Below are 16,355 nucleotides of genomic sequence, written 5' to 3'. Positions count from 1 at the left end.
AAAGGATCTCAACATTCGAGAATCCCCCAGCTCAATAAAACCTCACTCGACCCTCAACAAAGGCTGCAGTAAATCTGACAGTACATAGACTTCCCACAAAGTCATACATCCACAAATTTCCCACTATATGCTGTAACCGCTGCGGCGGTTGTTTGCTGCGTGACTCACAGCCAGCAAACCCTCAACAGACATACATCATCTCTAACAATACATCCCATGTGGAAGTACCTGCAATGTCAGGATGAAATCTGGAATATCAAGCAGCAAACACAAGATACCTGATGAACTAGTGGATGTCGCCTACAGTCTGTGTGTAGATGCGCCCGTGTCGTATGTGACACACCTCCAAGAACTGTGAGCCGTCCTTCGATGTGTAGACAGCTACAAATCAACACTCTGGGAGTGTCAATATCCTCAGCACCTGCAATCGTAGGCCGAAAAACCCCAAATTTGCAGAGTCGGATCTACACCCGCCGAGACCACGTAGTCGAAAATGGCCTGCGCAAACCTTTGTTGAAGCCGAACGGTGGCCGAGATGACCTCAGAATGAAATTCTGAGCACACCAAGCCCTTTGGGTCCTCCCACAAGATTTGGGGCCGTGTCTTCGCCTGTCGAATTTCACTCCAATCTGAGCTGGTGACTCTAGCCTCCTGCAGTGCTGCCCCGAGCCTCGATCTGAGCTCTGATACCAGTTGAAGAGTACGAGCGGAAGTGCGATGCGAGAGAGAGTGCGAGAAGAAGAGCACAACGATATGGTGAACTCACTCTACTATAAAGTGTAGAGCATAGTGAATTCTTATTAGGTTTTTACAAAAGAATATGTGTACATACCTGGCGGCCCGCCCACTTACCTGGGCGACCACATTGGGCTTTATACCCCAACAAACCTCTACTTGCTTAAAGAAGGAGAGGGAGCTCTTGCACTTTGCACAGTGCACAATTAGAGTGTGTGTGGGAGATTATACCCCTTAAGCAACCCCCTAGCTTGCTTTGGTTGACCCCCCCTTCACTACAAGAGGTTGTGTGCTCTTGTGACGCTGTTAGCGACGGAAATACATTGGGTTTTTATAACCCCCGACGTCGCTAAAACCGTCGCTACGAGCGTCGCTACGAGAGCGTCGCTATAGGCGTCGCTATATGCGTCGCTATGAGCGACGCTATATAGCGACGCTTATAGCGACGTTTACACAGAAGACTATAGCGACGCTCATAGCGACGCTACAGAGCCATAAATAGCGACGCTTATAGCGACGCCCGAGAGAATATTTTTTTGGTGGCAGGGCATTGAATGCCCTGCCACCCATCAACCATATTGTACTTGATTCACTTTTTAAAAAAAGTGCAAAGGTAGATAATAGACCCAAAATAGTCACCCACAAGATGCATTGTTTGCAAAATTGACAATTGTACACATCATAGGCAAAATGAATTGATTGGCAAATGTAATAATGACAATTGTACAACATCATAGGCATAAAGAATTGATTGGCAAATGTAATAATGACAATTGTACAACATCATAGGCATAAAGAATTGATTGGCAAAAGGAACTGTGGTGACAAATGTAATAATATACATGGTTCAAAAAGACGTATAAAATCCGTCTCATGATACATAAGCTATGAGAAACCCTAAACTAATGCTATCTAGCTACGGCTAAACTGACGTCGTCTAGTCAGACGTCTCATCGCGTCCAAGCGGCGTATCTGTCGGATTCTGCAAAAAAAGACAATAAGACAGCTTTCAGTAAGTATAAACATATAACGACATTTATAAAACAATACAAAAAATAAAAAAGAGTAAACCCTAATACTAACCATGCCGCCGCGAGAACTGAGAATGTCCATCAGGGCGTTTAAGCCCTTCTTGCCTGCGTACTCGCGCTCGTATGGTGTGGGATCATGTCCTGTCATCGACCACTGTCAAAACATACAAAGATTTCATTATGTTAGAACTAAAAAACTCATAAACCCTAAACTATCGAACATGCATAAAGAGCAATGTGAAAAGACTTACAAAATCGGCCTCAAATGATGCCCATCCACCGCTCCCCAAGTGGTGCGAGCTCCCTGCCTCTACTCGTGCTCTGGCTGCATCCTTTTGTTGCTTCCACTTGTCGGGATTCTCGCGCACTGCTTTCTTCGCATTCTTCCAATCTTCTTTGGCCAGCCAATCTGGCCTATTCCACCCATTCTTGATTGCTTTTTGCACTTCGGAACTCTTGTGTTTGCAGTATTCACGCATTCGAATCTTCATCAGGTCTTCATTGAAGCGCTGATCCCGTGTTGGAACGGGAAACTCATCATGAAGTATGTTGATGACTCTGTTTTTTAAATCACTTGGTACTTCACTCCATTTGTTTAGTATATAGTGTCTAAACAGCTGAGAGCAAAGACCACGCATGCGCGAGATCACCTTCTTGCCGTCATCATCCATGATGATGCCGCCGCTGATGTCGACGGAGTAAGGCAAGCCCTCTGGCCGGTGACGCGTGAACCTGGGTGTCCCGGCAGGGGTCTCTAGCGGCGTGTCGATGGGGGTACGGACGTCAGGTGTCTCCACCAGCGTCTGGGCCCCGAAGCGAGGAGTGTCGAGTGGGGTGGCTCCTGGCGGAGTAGGTAGAGGTGTGTAGCTTCTAGGAACAGTCAGCTGTGAAAAACCTGGCGTAGATGGCGATGTTGTGGCTGGTGTGGGGGCGGGCAAAGAAGGGGAGGATAAAGAGCCTCGTCGAACACGAGGCGGTGTGGAGGCATCGGTGGCGGAATCCCCACAACAATCGCCACCGCCACCACTAGAGCGCCGGTGTCTAGACGAGTGTGAAGCTCGTCTCGTCGACGCCGAAGTTTTGGAGCGCGCCGAATGCCCCGAAAGAGAGGGAGATGCGGATGGTGAAGGAACACGCGATGATGCGCCAGAGCGATGACGCTCCACGTACCACTGTCTCTGCTGCGGTGACAAAGAAGAAAGAAACTCCTCATCATCCATACCTGCATTAAACACACGAATATTTAAACTTAATATTGAATGAATAGAGTAGACAATGACGCAAAGACCATTAAATACAATGACGTAATGACGCATATAAATACAATGACGCAATGAATCGAGTGATAGAAGAGGCAAGTCGAAAACTCAGAATTTTCAATCAAAAGATGTGAGCGCAAGTAGAAAAGAGCGTTATACACCATGGAAGGTACTTAGAGAGCCAGAGCTTTTACAACACGGAGCAAAATTGTTCAAATACAATATTTGTGGCTTTAAGAGATCTCTCTCTCATCCTCGCATAACTCAGCATAACTTCCTATATCTATATAGAGCTCTCCGTTTAAACACATATCCTCTGTTTCATTTTGTAGCTCCTCTGCATGCACCCCATATAGAGTAGTAGCATCTTGATGCTCGTCTGGCACCACCGCAGCGGCTTCTGATTGAGCATCTTCTCTGATCTCCTCCATTGATGTCGTTGTGATTGGCACATGGTAGCCTTCATACGTCCTTGCACTACGAGGGGCTACCTCTATGACGTACCACCAGTTTGATGTAGACTTTGTAGGATGAAATACTACCTGCCAGAGCCACATAACTTACATGAGAGCTTTCAAGCACATAACTTGTAAAAGGGGGATGTTAACTATTTACATACTTACTTGTTCACAATGCTCGGGTAGTACGAAAGTGTCTCTTAGGTCAGTCCATTTCTTAGTAGAATCCACCTCAAGAAAACCAGACTCTCCTCTACGCACAGTAGCGTTGCGACCCTCCATGATTATCTTGAACCATTGCACGTCGAACAAGTCGACAAAAAATCCTCTGTAATCGATCCTCAAAATCTCTTGCAGCGTGCCGAAGTAAGTGAGTTCCGCCACCACAGGATCTGCATCAGAGGAACGTCGTCGACTAGACTGTTCAAATTTTGCCATGATTCCACAATCTTGAGTAAAACGCTTTTTGTCGATTCGTTCCACCCTAAAATGTCGACCTTTACACCATGCTGCTGTGTATGACTTATACTACAACGAACAAAGATTATGAGTGGCCGTTCAAACGTTTATAAATAAAGTCACTTGCTAGTCGTACATTGCAAACTTACCTTGGTCGCGCAACCCCGAGAGTACTCCCACTCTTCTTCAGTCACTTCGTCACCGCATTGTTGTGCGCTTTTCAATTGGTTGTGCAACCATCTTAAGCTCATGAAGGTTGGTAGGCTCTCCAGAACCGCTGGATAGTGCATCGGTGGTCGTCTTCCCCATCTCCACTCGATTCGTGCCCTTTGTCGCTCTTGCTTTGCATCCTCATATTGTGAAATCCACTTTTGCATCACTGGATTGTGAAGCATGCAAAATCGGTTGATTTTAGCCTCTAGATCTTCCGTCATCTTCTTCTCAACACCGAGATTGCACATGACAATCCCAGATATGCGCTCATCATCTATGGTTTGCCATAGCGTGTCCCGGGATTTATCAAATCCATCTAGCCACTCTCCAATGTACACTAGGGACTCTGATACCAACCAACCTTCTGCCATGCTACCCTCCGGACGTGCCTTTTGACGCACATATCCCTTAAGCGTTTTCATGAAACGCTCTAAGAATAACATCCATCTGGAATGAACTGTGCCAGCTATTTCCACCTCATCAACTATGTGAACAAGAAGATGCACCTGAATGGTTAGCATTGTAGTAGGAAAATGTTTCTCAAACATGCACACAAGCTCCGCAGCATTTAGTTTGGCGAATGGTATGGAGTCTACGTTTATCCCCTTTTGTGAGATCCATTGCACCAGCTTTGCAAGTTTGTAGATTGTGTTACGGATGTCGAGAGACAAACATCCCTCAATGGCAACCGGTAAAATAAACTGTAAAGTATGTGCAGCAATGATATTAAAGTCCACATTTTATGCAATGATATTAAAGTCCACTATGAACGTACCTGACACATTTTATGCCAATCGTGTGACTTCAAACCGGTAAGCTTTCCTTCTTTAGTAAAACACGTTCGGAGCGAGTGCATTACGCCAGTGGGGGTCCGCAAAGATCGAATGGCCTCTTTTACTTTGCGTTCTTGGGCTCCTGTGAAAATCCATGGTGCTTTAGGGAGTTTTATCGATCCATCAGACGCTGTTTGCGGCCAATATTGCTCCATACGATCCACATTTCTAAGGTCAACTCTAGCTCCCAAAGAATCTTTCTTGCCGGTCAAATGGTCCCATAGTAGATTACCCACATTCTTGAATATGTGCATTGGATCGAGCAAGTGATTGATCATGAGTCGGGGCCAGTATGGTAACTCGTACCATAGAGATAGTCTCTTCATCCCTGGAGGCAATCCGTCATCGCACATCTCCTTCTGCTCTAACCATGCTTGTGCAGACATCCTTGGTGGCTCTCTTCCCAAAAAGCCATCGCGTAACACATGATTCTCTGGAAGATACGCTTGATGACCTTCGTAGATTTGCTTCTTCAGTGAGGGTGCCCTACGTGCATTCAGTCTAGGTCCACATGTGACACATGCTCTATATCCGCTTGTTTGAATCCCTGCATGTATACACATGATAATAGATCAACTATGGGAAAAAACAATATTTACAGTGTCTGAGTGAGGAGTGTCAATAGATCACCTGAGCATTCTGTTAGCCCGGGATAGTCATGCATGGTCCACATTAGAATGCCTCTGATCAAAGAATTCCGTCGTCCTGTGTGTCGGCTCATATCCACCACCTCTATGCCAATCCACAATTGTTGTAGCTCTTCCAATAGTGGACGAAGATACACATCCATATTCCCCACTTTATATCGCCCTGGCACAATCAAGCTTAGCCATAGGTGCCCCTTCTTCGTAGTCAACCACGGGGGAATGTTGTAGTTGACGATGACAACGGGCCATACACTGTAAGATGTTGATCTTTGACCAAATGGATTTACGCCATCCATAGCCAGGACTAAGCGCAAATTTCGAGCTTCCCTGGCAAAATCCGACCATGTTCCATCTATATGTTTTCAGGCTGCGCAATCTGCAGGAATTCGTAGCACACCATCCGAAGATTTATTCTCCTCATGCCATGATGCTAGGGCGGCCATGGACTTACATTCGAAGAAATGCTTGATGCGAGGAAGCAAAGGAAAATGTCGCAAAACCTTTTGTGGAATTTTTGTCCCGTGGAGATCTACTCGATATCTTTCGGAATCACATTTCGGACACTTCTCCATGTCTGTGTATTCCCCTCTGAAAAGAATGCAGTCATTAGGACAAGCGTGGATAGAATTGTAATCCATCCCCAAGTTTCGCAAAATCTTTCTTGCTTCATCTCGGGAATCTGGCATCACATTGTCAGCTGGTAGTATGTGCTCTTTCAGCAATCTACACAACATAAAAATATGATACAGTCGTGTAAAAATCTATCAGATCATTATACATTTAGAGTTCTATTAAAGTAAACTAACTGTAATAGATCACCTGAAAAGCGTTGTGACGCTAGTGTCACTCCATCCAAACTTTGCCTGCATGTTGAGAAGAACCAGGAGTGCTTTCAATCTAGATATACGTGCTCCATTATACAATGACGTATCGGCTTCACTTTTCATATCATCATAGATAAGCCTTTCTGAATCCATGATCGTCTCGATCATTTCATCAATCTCGGGCTCAAACATTCCCTCGTTGGGAATGTGCTCTGCATGATCATCCCCTGAGCTGTCAGAGGCTACATCTTGTGGCCTCACATATGCTGCTTGACCAAAGCGCCTGCGAACACGTCTATTGGGTTGCAAGATTGCTGCTTGTTGGCCAGCGTCAGAGTCCGACGAGTTATAATTAGCAAAAACTCGATCTATAATAGATGGATCGAACTCGCCAAATTCGCGAACGTGCTGCAAAGAAACACGTCTTGTCCGTCGCACAGCATGCTTGCATTGATTACAAGGACATAAGACCCTCATTGAGAGATAGGTGTTTCGGTTGGACGGTCCCACATCCTCGTCGCTACTCATAATGAGGATAAAAAACTTATAACCTGGACAACAAATTTAATATTCTATTGGCATTATTCGTCTTATCTCTCTCTCTCTCTCTCTCTCTCTCTCTCTCTCTCTCTCTCTCTCTCTCTCTCTCTCTCTCTCTCTCTCTCTCTCTCTCTCTCTTTACCTCACATTCTCTAGTCATGTCCAATCCCCGCACACCTCGGTCTAGAGGTGCACGGAGATCAGAACCACCGGGTTATAATCTCGTCTTTATTGGTCAATACCTATATTTGTGGGTACAAGAAATCTACACACCCACGTCTACATGATACTGCATGTAGTGGACAAAATCCCTTTGCCTCTTCTCTAGCTGTAGCACTTCACTTCATCTTAACATCTTTTCACAGTAGATCTTTTCACTGTTCGTCTAACTCTAAACCCTAAACCATAAGTAATTCTTGCGTGGACTCGATCTAACGTAAATAAGCGTAAATCTAAATAAACGTAAATCTAACTAAAAATAAAGCTAAATCTAATTTAACGTAAGTCTAATGACTAGAGGTTGTCTAGATGGTCATTGTGTCGGGGATGTAGTGACTCTTGCCGCCCTGAAGATCCACCTTCTTCCCTATCTTCTGAAGACATTTCACCAGTACTTTTGGATCGACGGAGCCCACCATGAGTGAAGGCAGCAATACCCTATATTCCATTGAGGGCTTTCTTCACCCGCTTCATGCAGGCATCGTAGTCTATGGAGACCTAAATCTAATCTAATATAACGTAAATCTAAATCTAGCTTAAATAAACGTAAATCTAGTTAAAAATAAACCTAAATCTAATTTAATGTAAGTCTACATATAACCTAATCTTTAACGTCTTTTAAGATAGTTTCCTACGACGTTATAACTCTCTTCTTCTTGTGTGTGTGCGCGTGTGTGGATGTGTGTGCCAATAAAAAGAGATAAATGGTATAACCTTTCTATCACCCATGCCAAGTATGATAGATTGATTATGCCATTTCCCTCTTGAATAATAGGTCTTCAGTTCAACTCCTCGTCGGCTAGATCTTTAGGTCTTTTAATTTTAATTAGTTTCCTACGACGTTAAATTAGTTTCTCTCTCTTTCTCTCTCAATGTGTGTGCGTTTTTTTGGATCGTATGCATGTTTTCTCTCTCTTTTCCTCTCTCAATGTGTGCGTTTTTTGTTTACGCATGTTCTCTCTCTCTTTTCCTCTCTCAATGCGTGCGTTTTTTGTTTATGCATGCTCTCTCTCTCTCTTTTTCTCTCTCAATGTGTGTGTGCATTCTTTGTTTATGTATGTGTGTGTGCGTTTTTGTTTTTGTTTGTACTCTCTCTCTCTCTCTCTCTCTCTCTCTCTCTCTCAAAAACACTATGTGTGTGTGTGAGAGAGAGAGAAAGGGAGAGAGAAAGAGGGGAAGGGAACATGAGAATGAGGAGAGGGAAGGAGCATACCTGGCTCTCCTTCCTCTCCTCGTGTGTGTGTGTGTGTGTGTGTGTGTGGAGAAGAAAAAGAGAGAGAGAGAGAGAGAGAGAGAGAGAGAGAGAGTGAGTGAGGGAGAGCGTTACCTGCTCCTTGCTTGAGGGCGCCGAAAAACTCAGATCTGAGATCTGAGTTTTTGGGCGCGCTCGGTTATTTTTGTACCCCAGCCGGCATCGCTATGAGCGTCGCTATAAGCGTCGCTATGAGCGTCACTATGAGCGTCGCAAATTTCTTTGTAAATTTGCGACGCTCATAGCGACGCTTATAGCGACGCTCATAGCGACGCCGGGAATTTTTTTTTTGAGCGTCGCTGTGTGAGCGTCGCTAATATGAAGATCCTCTTGTAGTTCTTGTAGCTCATGCTTGAAGCTCATTGGTCCCCTCCAAGCCTAGCCAATCATAAGCAGGAGGCATTACAAGCAACAAGGGTAGCCTTAGGACAAGTGTCCCCCTTTCCTTTGAGAGAGAGGACTTGATAAATGCAAACACAATTAATTAAATCTCCTAAATTATCATTGGACCCCTTGGGTGGCCAGCCAATAGGCTTCAGGCACACCATGAGGGCAACATGAGGAGGAACTTGACAAGTTTCCCCTTTGCTTTCTTTGTACTAGGCATGCCTTGTGTGAGTGTGTGTGTGTGTGTGTGTGTTCTCTCTCATCCCCCTTCATGTAGGAATCGACCCCTCCTTGTAGGGATTGGCTCTTTGACTTTCAACACCTCAAGCCCCTCAAGATTAGGCCCAGTTCCCACCACAAGCTTGGCCCTTAGGCACTTCAAGCTTGGGCTGGGTTCTCACCTCAAGTACAACCCTAGCATCTCAAGCATGACAAGCACCTCAAGCATCACAATCATCAAGCACCTCAAGAATCTCAGTCATCAGGCACCTCAAGAACCTTAAGCTTAGGCCGGGCTCCCACCTCAAGGACCTGAAGCTTGGGCCCGGTTCCCACCTCAAGCTCAGTCTTAGCTTACCTAAGGTCAAGGGACTTTTACACTAAGTATTGGAGGTATTTAATGAAGCTAACCCTAAGGTCTTATGCTCCATTGGTTAGTCTTGCTCTTTGATAGACCATCTCTCATTTGGGTCCCTTTACCATTGGTCTTGTGTTGAGATAGATCTATAAGCACATGTCTATATCTTAACCCTGGTTCCCGTTTATTCTCCCACACTAAATGATCAGTTTAATATGAGAAAATCATTTGGGTTGGTTAGATATTAGAGTTTATGACATTACCCCTCTCTTAAAATCATATTCGTCCTCAACTATGAGGTAGAAGAGATAAAGCTTTAGTCATTAGTCAATCTTACTTAGAGGGTAGAGGATCCCTTTTTACCATACGACATCTTTCCAAGATGGATGACTAATCCATTTGGTGCTTGGGAGACATAGCTACCGCAAGCATGTATGCTCTTTAGTCCATTTCATTCTCCCAAAGTACAATGACAAATTCTACTTGGTGTTTGAGAGACATCGTCGTCACAAACATGATTCTAAGCATGCATACTATTTTAAATCTATGCACAATTAAAAAGATAACTAGTCTTATAAGACAAAAACATGGGTCATTTAAAAGAAATTTGTACATTTTATTACTCTAATGTATCATTGTAAGCATTTACAAGGTTCATACTATCCTTAAGCTGTATTTCTTGCATCCATCTAGCATCTTCAAAAGGATAATTTTTAAACTTAATCAGATACCGTCGGATAATCTTACCATGTGGTAGTAACTTGTCTTCATGCTGAAGGATAGCTTCGGATTGTAGCACCTCTTCTTGGTCTTCAACTTCGGGAGGGACTTCAATAATTGGTTCACTTTGTGGCTCTCCTTTTTAGGGATTAAGTAGGCTCACACAAAAAGCATTGTGTATGAGCCAATGGTTGGGAAACTCGAGTTGGTAGGCCGTCTAATTGATAGGATTCAAAATTTGGAAAGGACCATGGTATTTTTTTGCTAGCTTAGCATAATACTTTTGATGGCCCGTAGGATTGTTTTCCATCATTTTCCTTAATCAAGCCTTAGGAAACTTGAGTAAGACTCAATCATTTTCTTTGAACGTTAAGTCCCTTCTGTGATTGTCAACAATAGCTTTTTGCCTTTGTTAAGAGATGGATATAGCCTCCTTAATCTTTTGAAAAGATTCTTGTAGGTCACGGCTATACTCATCAACAACAACAAAGATCTTCTCATGTACTTTGAGTAGAAAGGGACTTTTTGGTCTTCCCTCAATGATCTCAAAAGGTTATTTTCCCATAGAAGTATGTATAGTATTATTGTAGGCATACTCTACAAGAGGTAGGTACTTTTCTCATTGCGAGCGTTGATCTACTTCTGTAACATAAGTCTTTAGTAGATCGAGTATTGTAAGATTTTCTATCTCACTTTTGCCATCCGTTTGTGGGTGATGGGCCGAAGAGAAATTCAATCTTGTTCCTAGATTTTCAAAGAGACCTTTCCAAATATTTGTGGTCATTCTAAGATCTCTATCTGACACAATGGATGTGGGTAATCCATGGTGTTAAAAAATATGAGATATGAAGATATTTGCCATTTGGTGTGCCTTAATAGTATTTTTGACAGGAATAAAGTGTGCTTGCTTGCTAAACCTGTCGACCATTTTCCATATTACTGTATTCCCATGAATAGACTTGGGCAATCCAAAGATGAAATCCATGGATATACTCTTCCATGGTGAATTTGGGATAGGCAATGGCTAGAGTAATCCAGGTTGCTTCCCTCGATCATATTTGGTCTTTTGGCATATTACGCATTTTGAAACATACTCTTGTATGTCCACTTTCATAGTAGGCCAATAGAAATACGTCTCTACTCCTGAAAGAGTAGGTTGAATACCTCTATACCTAGCATAGGGAGGAGCATGGGATTCATACATAACTTTCTCACAAAGGGAATGGGTAACACATAGCCTATTGCCATGGAGAAGATAACCATGCCACAAGGTGAATGGTTCCTCTTTCTTCCCCAAAGCAAGGGATGGAAGTATGTCTCTAAAGTCAGGGTCAGTAGCATACTCATCTATCATAGAGGATAGATCATTGTGAGTAGCAATAGACACCACATTAACTTTTGGTCATCGTGAAAGTGCATCGGCCACTTGATTGTGCTTACCAACAATGTGAGCAATATGGAAATTAAATTGCGCAAGACAAAATTTTCCCACCTCATTTGTTTATTGGAAAGCTTGGTTTGCGTCGTGAAATACTTGAGACTTTGGTGGTCGGTGCGTAGAATGAATGGAGTCCCCAATAGATAGTGCTTCCATGTGTCTAGGACATGTAGAACAACTAAAAGCTCTTTCTCATAAATGCCCAAGACTCGTTCATTAGTAATGAGCCTTTGGCTCTCATATGCTATGGCAAGCCCTTCTTGAAGCAAAACTGCTCGAAGGCAATCACCACAAGCATTACATTGGACCTCAAATGTCTTTGAGAGAGTCGGAAGCATGAGGACTGGTTGGGAGGTAAGATTCTCCTTGAGCTTATCAAAAGCATTTTTCTCCTTAGTAGTCCATACATACTTAACATTCTTCTTAGTTATGTAGTGTTCATGCTACTTGAGAGAATTTTGCTATGAAGCGTCTATAGTATGCGCACATACCAATAAAGCTTCTTAGCTCATGTAGATTCCTTGGGTAAGGCCATGCTTTTAATACCTCTAACTTTGATGGATCCATACGGATACCATCTTGAGAGATAATATGACCTAGGTATTGAATCTCTTGGAAGGAAAAACTAGCTTTGTTTTTGGTTGAGAAAAATCTTATTCTCCCTCAATGCTTGAAAAATCACTTGGAGATGTTGCTTATGTTTCTCCAAAGACTTGGAGTAGATGATGATATCATCAAAGAACACTCCAGTGAATTTGCGATAAGGTCTAAAAAGTTTCTCCATTAGATGATTGAATATAGCTGGTGCATTAGTCAAGCCAAAAGGCATGACTAGATATTCATAAAGACTAAATGTTGTGCGAAACGTGGTCTTTAGGATATCTTCATCGACTATCCTTATTTGATGATAGCCACTTTTAAGTTCAATCCTACTGAAGTACGTAGAGCATTGTAGCTTATCAAATAAATCTTCTACCCGAAGCACAGGAAATCTGTTCTTGATAAGTGACATGGTTTAGTGCTCGATAGTCCACACACATACGGTATGTACCATCTTTCTTTTGCACTAAAAGGACTGGAGAACAAAAGGGAGAGGAACTAGGCCTCACCATCCCTTTGTCTACCAGTTCCTGTACTTACCTCATGATCTCCTCTTGTTGAGCTTGTGAAACTTGATAAGGAGGCTTGTTAGGTGGTGAGCTTCCTGGAAGGAGCTCAATTTGATGGTCATCATCCCCTTGTTTTGGAGGTAAGTCCATAGGGATGTCATCGATGAACACATCTTGGAATTGTTTTAGAAACGTAGACAAGTCTAACTCTTCTTGATTCCTACCATTTACATTTGATTAAATAGTAGGATCTTTTAGAGACTCTTTGACAAAAATCATGTACGCATAAAGTGAGCTCTTCATTGACTTATTAGAAGCAGGGGGATTTATAAGTGGAATAGTACGACCACGTTGACTACCATCTATATTCAGTTCTTTCCCCTGTAGGTGAAGTAGATTTTGCTTTCAAGTAACTTCATATTGGCAGCCATGTGATCAAACCATGGCGCCCCTAGGATATCATCCTCATGTTGTAGAGGAGAGATGAAAAATTCTTCTTTGTCGACATAGCTTTAGACATGAAGCCGCAACTTCCCAATAAAGGGAGTAACGGAGGCTTGTTGTCCCTTGAAAGCTGTGTCAGCCGTTACCATATCTCCCATCTGTTGACCCCCCCTTGTAGCTCATGCTTGAAGCTCATTGGACCCCTCCAAGCCTAGCCAATCACAAGCAAGAGGCATTACAAGCAACAAGGTAGCCTTGACACAAGTGTCCCCCTTTCCCCTTTGAGAGAGAGGACTTGATAAATGCAAAGACAATTAATTAGATCTCCTAAATTATCATTGGACCGCTTGGGCGGCCAACCAATAGGCTTCAGGCACACCATGAGGGAAACATGAAGAGGAACTTGACAAGTGTCCCCTTTGCTTAGATTTTATGACATAGGTAGATTATTATAGACACCTGATCAAACACCCACTCATTTTGAGATACTTGAAGACCATCTATTATAAGGTTTCATCTAGCCTTTCTATCCCATTGAGGAAGTAGACTTCAATAACTCTAAGTTCTTCAGCCCATTTGAGTCTCTTCATATTCTGTGCAAACCCTCTTACCTCTTTGGTATCAATGAGGAAGTTTCCACTAGACCCCGACTAGCTGATTCCCCAAGCGGAAGGAGAAAACATTTTATCTAACAATTTCATCACACTTTTTTGAACGATGTTTGCATTTGCATGCTCCCATAAACATGACATTGAAAACCATGAACTTGCGATAGGCCTGATGGAAATCTTCCTGCAAAGATGGAAAAAATTCTCTCTTTATTTGTCTTTTTCTTTTCAATTATATACATCACAATTGAGATTTTCAAAAACCACACGTCAGGATGTGCATGCTCCCATAAACACGACTTGTGGTAGGCCTGATGGAAATATTCTTGCAAAGATGGGGAAATTTTTTTCTTTTCCTTTCCAATTATATACATCACAATTGAGATTTTCAAAAACCACTTATTTCAGCCTAATACCTTAAATATTTTCCTACGTTTGGGATCTCAATTAACACATGCTCTGATACCAAGTAAGAGGTCCCCAATCCATCGACTCTAAAGTCATGATGGCATCCTTGATAGGTCTCTATGCCTAATAAACATTAGAGTCTCTAACTAAGAAATATCCAAGGAATAGGCCTTTACCATTGACAATGACTTGGGACTATAGCCCTATACAAAGACCTTAACGGATGCAATGTTAGAACTTAAGAAAAACTTAAGTACTTATAAAATTAATTTATAGCCAAGATCCACCAGTGACTTAAGGTATTAGGCTGAAATAAGTGGTTAATTTATGTAGTTATTAATAAAAGGACCCATATAAATCAATAAACAGATAAAGATATCAATTCAAAGGGGGTCAGGTCACTCACAACCATCAGGCTGGTCCAAGTAGTGGGCCAACGGATGAGAGTGTTCGTGTCCGCGAGCCTCAAGATATTTTTATCTTAGCTTCCTTGTGATGTTTAAGCTCTGATAATTATCCCGTAGTTTTTTTAGTTGATTTACAAGTTTTTAAATGTAGTAAAAAACGACTCATTTTTTACCTAATAATTATTAAAGTATACATCTGATATAGATATATTTATCCTAGCTTTGTAATAGTGTATTATACCTCGAAAAGTTATCTTAGAAATTTCTAACTGGATTTGAAAATTATTCTCATTAGTTTTTTACTAAACAAAAATATTTTAAACATAGTAGTTTGTAAACCTAAATAACTAGTTATGAAATAACTATCAAGGGTGTTTAGAACTATAATTTGTCGATAAAATTATCTCACTAGCTTCTAAGATGATCTACTAATTATCTTACTTAATTTTTTGCTAAAAACAAAGACTTTATGAAATAGTAAATATCAAAATTAATTATGAGATAATTGTTGAGGGGTTTTAACATTAAAATCTATCTTTTGAAATTATATCACTAACTTCTAAGTTGATTTACTAATTATCTGGCTTAACTTTCTACTAAAAGAAGAGAATTTAATCAATAGTAATTAGCAACACTAATTATCTAACTATGAGATAATTTTTATCAATTTTTAATATTATATTATATGTTTAAAAATTATGTCATGAACATTTAAGCTAAGTTAATAAGTATCTTATTTATTTATTTGTTAAGAAAAGAAGTGAAGCAATAATAATTAGCAAAACTAATTATCTAATTATGAGATAACTATCATGGGTTTTTAACACTATAACTATTGCTGATAATTATCTCATTAACTTGTAAGTTAATTTACAAATAATATTACTTATTTTTTTCTAAATACAAAAAACTTAAGCAATAAGTAATAGAAAAACTAGTTTTCTAGTAGCTATGAAGTAGTTATCAAGAGTTTTTAACACTATAATCTTACTCTTAAAATTATCTCACTAACTTCTAAGCTAATTTACTAATTATCTTACTTAACACTAGTTTTGTAATTGGACACTTAAGTGTCCTGAGACACTATAGTGTCCTGTTTTTCTACCAAGTTCTGGCAATTTATTTGTCAAGATAGAAAGATGTTTTTTACTCCTTGCTTCTACCATAGATTGGTTATGAGGGAAAGAAAATAGTAGATTTTGTTCCATATCAAAATACAATCTACATGGAGAGAATTATGGTAAGTTCTAAGACATAAAATTTTAGTAAAATTTTAAGTTGTTTTGCCAAAAAAATCATAAAATCATTATATGTTTTTGTAGAGATGGCCTTTTTTTGTTTTTAAAAGCCAAGTGTTAGCACTTAGTGTTGCAAAATAATTGAATGCACTTCAAAGATAAGATTTCAAGTCACATGCAAGGTATAGACATAATTTCATACTTGAGCACGTGCTGAATAAGAGCATAATTTTGGTCTTCCAAAGGTCCTCTCATAAAATTGGTACTATTCTAGTGCAATTTGACAACTACAAATGATTTATATGTTTAAACCAAGACACTATGTATTTTTTGGGCTCTCTAACTCAATTTAATCTCGTTGCTTGAACTCTATCTTGATTATTTTATCGTGCAAAAACTCTTGAAAATCTTGAGTTCTCCATAATAACATTGAAATCAAGGTTTTAGGCACCCCAATTGTGCATGTACCACGTACTTTGATACATTTAGTTGATCTACATGGAAAGTTTGATATTATTTGAAGTTTTGAATGCTTATGTCTCAAGAATA

Source organism: Adiantum capillus-veneris, chromosome 23 (assembly GCF_014529385.1).
Source record: "Adiantum capillus-veneris isolate H3 chromosome 23, ASM1452938v2, whole genome shotgun sequence".
Lineage (NCBI taxonomy): Eukaryota > Viridiplantae > Streptophyta > Polypodiopsida > Polypodiales > Pteridaceae > Adiantum > Adiantum capillus-veneris.
This window is presented reverse-complemented; position numbering follows the sequence as displayed.